The 8,655-nt window shown below is 39.7% G+C and overlaps 1 pseudogene; it reads right to left on the bottom strand.

The window, feature by feature from the left end:
* Nucleotides 1-7,754: 7,754 nt before the first annotated feature.
* LOC102033081 overlaps nucleotides 7,755-8,655 on the bottom strand; it is a 6,516-nt pseudogene continuing 5,615 nt past the window's right edge.

The following is an 8,655-nucleotide window of genomic DNA, read 5'->3' as shown; positions in this document are numbered from 1 at the left end:
CAGGCTCCAGGGGGGGGGACGAGCCGCGCTCGGAGCCTGAAACTCCTCCCCTGCCTCCTTTTCCGTCCCCCGGGCGTCTCCCCACCCAGAGCCCCTTCCCTACTGCCGTACGCGCCGGGGATCTTCGTGCGTGCCGCCGGTACATCTTCCCTTCCCCTGCTCCTTTGGCTAAGGAGGGATGTTTGACAAGAAATAACTTTGGCAGTGAATCCTCTATTTTCTTCCTTGCTCAGAAGTTGCATCCTCAGGCTTGTTTGCTCCGCATTTCCTCTCAAAGAGGCAGTGTTCTAGCGATCTCTAATTTCTGGAGGCTCTAAATGCAAAGAAGGGAGGGTGAGAAGTTGCAAATGATAGATAGGCATAGATGACAGATATTTGTCTTTCCATACAGTGGAAAGCAAAGTGCTAGCAGAACTCTAAAATAGCTTTATTTGTTACTATACTATTTAATTGTAATATATATTTAGGTTATTAGATCAATATTAAAAACATTCCTAGTACAGTTATGACTTTTCATGTTCTATTGAAAATAAAAAGAAAACCATGCTGTTTTTAAGGAAATACCTCCTTCACAACACTGGTTTCAAAAGCCAGTTGCTGACCTTTTTTCAGAAGTCTCTTTATAGGGAAGATTTTTTTGTTATTTAACCACTGCAGAAATCCAAAAAACCACTACCTTAAATTATCCACTATCTTATGGAGGAATCTTTCATGTGCCTTTTTCTATGGCCATAAATCTCTGACTTCAGAGAAGCAATTCCTTTCTAAAAACATCCATCTCTCTGCTGTCACAACATGGAGCCCTGTATCCTGCATTTTCCTCTCTGTGCTACACTCCCTTCCGGGTAATTCTGTCACATTGGGGTGAGATACAGAGGAACCTGCTCCTGTTATCCTCACTCTACCTTTGGTGCAGCTGTGTATTTCCAGCTGTGTATTGTGCATCATCCCCCAAGCTCTGTGTTACTCTGAAACTGAAGTTTTCTTCAGGAACTTCAGGACTGACAGTAAGTGACCTTTTTGAGTGAGCTAGAATTTTGCCTTTCATCTGCTTCAAGACTTTTGAGTTGTGCCTCCTCTTTGCATCTGAAATATTAAAACTCATATATTTTGAGTTTGTTTCACCCTTCATGCCTTGTAAAATAAATGACAGAAAGAATATAAAAGAATAATCCTGGTTATTTTTTGACCTCATTTTAGTTAAACTGAAGGATCATATTTTAATGTGACTTTTTAGATATCATACTAGATACTAGCAGAGGTATCATGTACCTAAGGTAGCAATCTGAAGCCCATAAAGTTTCCTGGCTTCTGAATATGTGTAGAATGCAATATCTACAGTAAATTAGAAGTTTAAGGGAGGCCTCCTAGCTAAACCAACGAGACATGAAAACAATAAAAGGTAACAATAGGACAGATACTTTCTAGTATTGAAACTGTATCATCATATCAGAAGTATCAGAAGCTGTAGCATGTTTTCTTTCTTGAAAAACTTTTTTTTTTTAAATCCTGGCTGATTGAAAGCTGGAGATGATGATCATAAAATTAGTTCTCAGATGGTGCAATTTAGAATTTAATCTTGGCTTCACAAAGTGGAGAATTCCTTTCATTATTTGACTGCTGTGAGCACATATGACAGGCAAACTTAGACATGTGTGTGAAAATATGTTCCCTCTCCATGTTCGAGTTGAGTATAATGCATCATAAGCAGACTAAAGATATCTTTTTATCTCCTTTTAAAAACACAGTGTGAGTATGGCAATAAGAATACGTGGATTTCGTTGTTCTTTCTGTTGTTCTTTCTGCCTGAGAATAATTTCACTTAATCTATATTAACATATCTTAGCTAGTGAAAACTTTTGTAATGTTATTATCTTAAAATGTAAAGCATTACAATTGTTTTTTAAACTATTTTCACACTAAACAGATTTTCACACTAGTTAAACAGAAATAACTTTATTCTGTTTCATTTTCTGAAACAGTAACTTTTAAAGGAGTAGTTTTCCTCTGCTGTAATTGTCTGTAATTTTTTTCTTAATATTAATGGTGTTTCACCCCAAAGGTATAATGTTATTCCTCAATAGTGTTATGCTTTTGCAATACCCTTCTGGCTGCATTGCCAGTCCTCTACCTGAAGTTACTTTGCTCATTGTCTAACTCAAACCTATAACTGACCCAAAGCCATAGTGACTTGTGATACAAGCCTATTTCTAAAATACAACACAATAATAACAAGTGATATTTTTTCAATACTTTTTTTTAAGATTTTGTTGGTGTTTTAAAAATACAACTGTGTGATGTCTTTCATTCTGTCGCTTCTCACACTTTACACTTCCAGAATTTAAAAAAAGAAAAATATAGGAGGATGTATAGAATGTATTGGGAGAGAAAGGGGTGGGAGTTGCCTCTAAAAGAAGCAAAAGAAACCTAACATGGACACTTGTAACAAACCCAGTTTTACTGATATCTCGTGGAACAATTTCTATTTATTTCAGCTGGATTAACTAAGGTCTCCCATGGAGGAAAGGAAAAGCTCCTGAATGTGTGGGACATGCTTTTTGCTTCAATATTTTATTTTAAGTAATAAATGCAGGATTTTGCAATAGCTTGGTAAAATCTTGGTGCAAAATTCTAGAAAAAAAGCAATACAGCAGTGTCAGATAGGGTCAAGAACTCTGCAATAATCAGTTAAAATAAAAAGTTGAGGAGGGAGTTACGCTGAACAGACAAATTGGGACTGAGCACTACTAATCTGTAAGGAAATATAAAATCTTACATTAATAAAAATCTAATATTTCTGTGTCAAACTGATCCTGGTTGAGAAAAGTTGGGTGGAGAGTTTAATTCCAATAGAAGGGGAAAAGGATAGTTGAGTTCTGTGAGTGGACAGAAGCTGCAACAATGCTAGAAAACATGACTGCACAGAGGGAAACCGAGCAAGACAAAATAAAGGGTTTGTGATGGATCTCAGGCAGGGGCAGGCGGGGATGCTAAAAAAACAATTGACAAGTGAGGTCTATTAGGAATTCAATAGTTCTTTTGTCACATTCAATGCCTAATGACAAGCTAAGTCTATACCACATCCTGCCTGCTTTTACTTCTGTTAAAACAGCCTCACAGCACTTTACACCACCAGATCTATTTTGGAACAGCACTAAAAAGTACATGGAAAACCAGTTCTAGAGTGCAATATTTGTATCTGCAGGCAGTTTTTGCAGGTGGCAGCAGTCCTTGGCAATGAAAAGAGAAATGACACTGAAATGCTGGGCATGCAGGAACCGTAAGCAATTCAACAGGAAGGCAGGTTCTTGCAGAGAGGTGTCTGCACAAAAATGACAGTAAAGCCCAGAGTGGTTGTGGAGACTCCATTCTTGGAGGGATGTAACTGGCAAAGACCTGAGTGACCTGGCCTGCCCTTGTTGCTCATCCTGCTCTAAGGAGAAGATTCTAATAAGTGACCTTCTGAAGTCTATCCCAACCCAATTTTTTCTAAGATTCTTCCCACTGAGTTCTGATTTCCATGTTTCTCTTCCCCTGACTTCTCTCCAAGGCAGAAATCAATGTTACTCAAATTATACATAATCATATCCCAATCCACCATATAATTCCCTCAGGAATTAATTTCAAAATTTAGTTTAAATTATACATGTGGTGTGATACATCAAGATACATCTTGGAACTATTATTTAGAGGTCATTATAACTGCTTACAACATAAATTACAAATACACTGTATATTCCAGAAAAACCCAGTGATTTGTTTGTTTGGGTTTTTACCCTTTTTCCTTATTCAAACAAAAATAGAAAGTCATTAAAATTATGACAGAGAACCAGGACATACGGAATGAGAGCATGGATATAAGGAAATGTGCTCATCAGACTAAGAACTTGCAGAGGGAGCCAAACCAGAGGAATAGATGAAAAGCAGGACACAATCTTCAAAATGTGAGAGAAAAAGGTGAATACTAACACAGGCATGCCTAGAACACTTAAGGCAACAAAATAATCTCAGGAGAAGGAATTCTAAGAGCGTTGCAGAACTACACAAAGTGTATTTAAAAAAAAACAATTAACTTGTAGAATTACACTATCCTTTTGAGGAACCACCAGCACTCTGCCTTCAGGAGAGATTTCATTCCCTTCTCCAGCCCCAGATTCAGCTGCTGCCTAGAAGTGCTCAAAGACAAGGGATTCACAGAAAATGAGACCTTGCTGTTACATCCCATTTGTCTGCTTCTTTATACCCCTTCCAATTTTAATGACAGCACAAAACAGCTTTGAAAAAATGAACACAATATCCCTTATATTAACACTGTAAATACAATTGTTTACATTTGTGTAACTTATAAATAACACTATTTTTCTTCAATGACAAAAATACTTTGATTCAGTTCTGTTAGGAAAAGTTCACCTCTGAAGACTTACTGTTTTTATCAGTGAGTTTATTTCACATCTAAGACTGTAAGAAAATCCACTTTCATATTTATTTTGCCCTGCTCATAATAAAAAGTATTTGGTATTTTAGAAAAATCAACATCTTTGTGGAAGATTTGTAAAGAGAATGACCTTGTTAAGTAACTTCTAAGTTTATTATGGAGGAAGATGGATCAGTTAAGAGATCTAACCAGGCTGACTGCTGGCTAAAGCTCCACAGCATTTTCTCAACCAAGTGGACTAAGCTGGGGTGAATGGAACAAGGAAAAGGGCACAGACAGAACATTTTATCATCAGCTTCCACACACTGGTAAAATACATAAAAAATTGAAGGCAGAGTAGGTCCTGAAATTGCACTGTAATGAACAGCACATATATTTTCTTCAGTGACACACTGCTCCAGACCAATCCATGACCATGCGCATTCCCATAAACACCTCTGATGATCATAACCCTCTCACATAGTAGCAACCCTTAGCAGGTCAGAGCAAGCAGCTCCCCAAGAATAAACACAAGATGTAAGGCTTTATTTTAAGAAACAGAGACAACCATAATGAACTGGAAAACTTTTATTTAAGCAACAAGGTAAAATTAAAACCTATTTTACCAAGCAGACTTTCTGCAGGAAGAATCAAACAGCAAGTGACACAAATAGCAGAATCAAGGAGCAAAACCTGTAGGAAGTGACAGCCTTCTCCAAACTTGCTTCTACTTTGTGTAAATAACTGCAAAATCAGCACCCAAAAAAACCCTCAGTAATATGCCAATGTCCACTGCAAAGCCATTTTTGTCAATAAAAGTAATTCCCCAGCACTCAAAGTGCATGTTAGATATCATGCATCTCTCTCACCTACCTGGTATGCTTGCACAGAAGCACTGCTACTACCCTACATCAAGAAGAGAACAATTTCACTATTAACACCTTGGACGTGTTATTACCTTGGAGGTATTAACACGTTGGAGCCATAGTCTGTGGCACTGTCATCATGGGCTTCTGACACTGGTGAGGTGTTGTTATCTGAATTACTTATCTTCTTTGGTTTCATGTCTCTTACCACAAGAGCTACAGCACATGCGCTCAGCGGGGACTGTAATGTAAAAATGTAGGAAAGGAAGACCTCCTTGCTTTCCAGGTTATCCAAAGATGTTCTGGGCCCAGAGGTGTCCACATCTTCCCCTCCTTAGTCTGTCTGAGTCCCTGGAAGACCTTCACAGACAATATTTTACAGTGAACAGTGCAGCACTCTAGTCTGCCTTAGGACTCTCATGAACACAGATGCACAGAAGATGCACAATCAAGAGTGGGCGCATTCCCAGTTTCAGAGGCATAAACAGTGTGGTTTACTGATCATTGTGACAGAATAAGGGTCATAAACTATCCTTGATAAATACACTGATATGAGAAAGCACAAGTAGTAGAATTCCTTGGAATAAAAGTTACCTGACAGGCACCCTATATTTGCTAAGACTCTCGTGGCAGGAAGAAATGATGAATCTGACTCCATGTTCTCAGAAGGCTAATTTATTATTTTATGATACTATATTATATTAAAGAATGCTATACTGTACTAAAGAATACAGAAAGGATACTTACAAAAGGCTAAAAAGACAATAACGAAAACTCGTGAGTCTTTCCAGAGTCCCAACACAGCTTGGCACTCATTGGCCACTGAGTCAAAACACTCACAGTAGAAACCAATGAAACAATCACCGGTGGTAAACAATCTCCAAACACATTCCACATGAGCAAAACAGAGGAGAAGCAAATGTGATAAGAATTTGTTTTCCGTTTTCTCTGAGGCTTCTCAGCTTCCCAGGAGAAAAATCCTGGGTGAAGGGATTTTTCAGAAAATGTGAATGCCACATCACCCCTGTGGAGAAGCCACTGGGTATAACCCATCAGCCATTCCAGGATACACAGGATAAGTCTCCTCTGATCCCCTCCCCTCCTATGCTGTATTTATAGTTTTCTTTGGGGGTGGGGAAAAGAAAAAGTTCCAGCTGATGTAATTTTATGATTACATGGAGACTGAGTGATTTTAGTTCACACATGTAAAGCATGTAGAGGTTTTACTTTATTAGCATATGCAGGTATGAAAAGTCTTTTGTCTTTTCAAGCCAATAAAACAAAATTCAGCTTTTGGTGACTGGTTGGGCCCTTCCTTGGCTTAGCTCCCTTTGGCTGCATTGCTTTAAACAGAGCATGGCCACAACACCTCCATGCCACTCCATCCTTTGCTTCCTGTTTCTCTCAGGGCAGCACACCAGGCTGCCTCAGTGTCCCTGCTCCTGGGGCTGCAGCAGACTTCTTGTTTCTGTTCAACTACTGCCACCATGGACTTCTCTTTGCTCAGACTTGTCTTTTAATATTTCTCCACAAGGACTGAAATAAAATGTTAGCTTATGGCACCTGTACCCTAAAGCTACAGAAAATGTATGTGAAGACTGCACCACGACCAGATGGCATTGTTGTGTGGGCAGTGACAACAGTCAAAAAGCATCTTCTGTTTGCAGTGGTGAGAGAATACAGCTCCACAAGATGTGTACATGCAAAGTATCTCACCTGGAGAGTTCTTTAAGAATGCACACTATTCAACATAAACATAATCCAAAAAAAAGAAAATAACTAGTTCTCTTCTGACCAGAAAGCACAGAACAGGCTACAAGCATGCTAGGAAGCACCCAAATTTCACTCCATTTTATAAGAGAATAGTCTCCATCCAAAAGAATCACATTAGCAACACACTGGAGGTCTTTAAAAGCCTCCGGACACAACCTTGAGTGATGTGCTCTATAAGACTCTGCTTAAAGCAGGGAGGCTGGACTTGATGACATCCAGTGATCCCTTCCAACCTCACCCATTCTGTGATTCTGTGATAATAAACTGCAAGTCCAAATCCCTTCTCACAGTTCCTGTTGGCTTTCAAACCATGATGTTAACATTGCTCTCATGCTCACAACTGCATGAGAAAGAGCGGGGAAGACACAACAAAACACAAAGAGCAACTTTTTAGGCATCTCCTCAGTATTTATTTGTATTACTTTGCATAATCTCAAATGCTTTCTGGATGCTGAGATTAGTTTATTCACTATGCAAATGAAGAAGCTCCTTCTGCAGGTATTTCCATGATAATGCTATTCCCAACAATCCTAAAAAGTACCTACTTGGTACTCAGTGGGACTCACAAATTCTAAGGTCTTCAGCTGAGCAAGAAGGTCAAGGATCTCACAGGGTTTCTTTTCATCACTACACCTTCAGCTGCACTAGCAAGTCTGGGGTTTTTCCAAATAGCTCAAGAAGTACTTGGCTTAAGCAGCAACTTACTTTACAAGGTTTCTCATAATGTTTACAGGAGACCCTCTGTATCCTGAACCAAAATGGTTCCAGTGGTTCATGTAGTGGAACAGCTGATAAAGCTTCAGCTGTTTCTCAAACCCTGTGGCTCTGGGGATTTTACTGTGATAAGCAGAATAAAAAGAACTGCTGAAGCCACCAAACATCCCATCTATTGCAAGATCAAAGTCTGAATGGCCGCAGAAGGAAGCTGGATCAAAGATAATCAGACTAGAATCATCCTCAGCTACATCCCCAGAGATCCCCATGCAGGAGAGAAGGAGCGATTTGTATACCACAGAACAAACTGGGTGTCATGGTTTGACACTGGCACAATGCCAGTGCACCATGAAAATATACTTCCCTGGTGTTTGCTGTGAGATGTGACCAGGAAATAAGCAAAGCAGGCCTCTACCTTAGAAAAAAAGTTTATTAACTAAACTACAAAAGAAAAAAACCACACACACACACACGCACACACACACCTGGAAAATGAAAACTTCACAAAAAGATTTCCTCCTCCCCCCACCACATTTCCAATACATCTTCCAAATTTCAACTCTCCATCCATCACCCTGTAAATACTCAATTTCAGTCCATCAAGAGGAGAGGAGTCCTTCTTGGGGCCATGGTGACCTCTTCCTTGCATGCCCAGCGCTCTGACCACTGGACATGGAACAGGGCTGCTTCAAGGGTTATCCTTTTAAGGGTGCTTTGACCAGTTCCAAAAAAAGCACAGTTTTCTCTCATCTCGGGACCTCTTGTCCCCCCCATACTTGTCTACCCCCTGGGGCCGGGGGGTCTCCAAAACTGAACCCTCTCAGTTCTGAGCCATCGCCTCCCCCCTGCATGCAGCCTCTGTGTCGCGAGGAAGCACGGTTCTGTCCA

Source organism: Geospiza fortis, unplaced genomic scaffold, assembly GCF_000277835.1.
Source record: "Geospiza fortis unplaced genomic scaffold, GeoFor_1.0 scaffold2301, whole genome shotgun sequence".
In the NCBI taxonomy this organism is placed as follows: domain Eukaryota; kingdom Metazoa; phylum Chordata; class Aves; order Passeriformes; family Thraupidae; genus Geospiza; species Geospiza fortis.
This window is presented reverse-complemented; position numbering and strand designations above follow the sequence as displayed.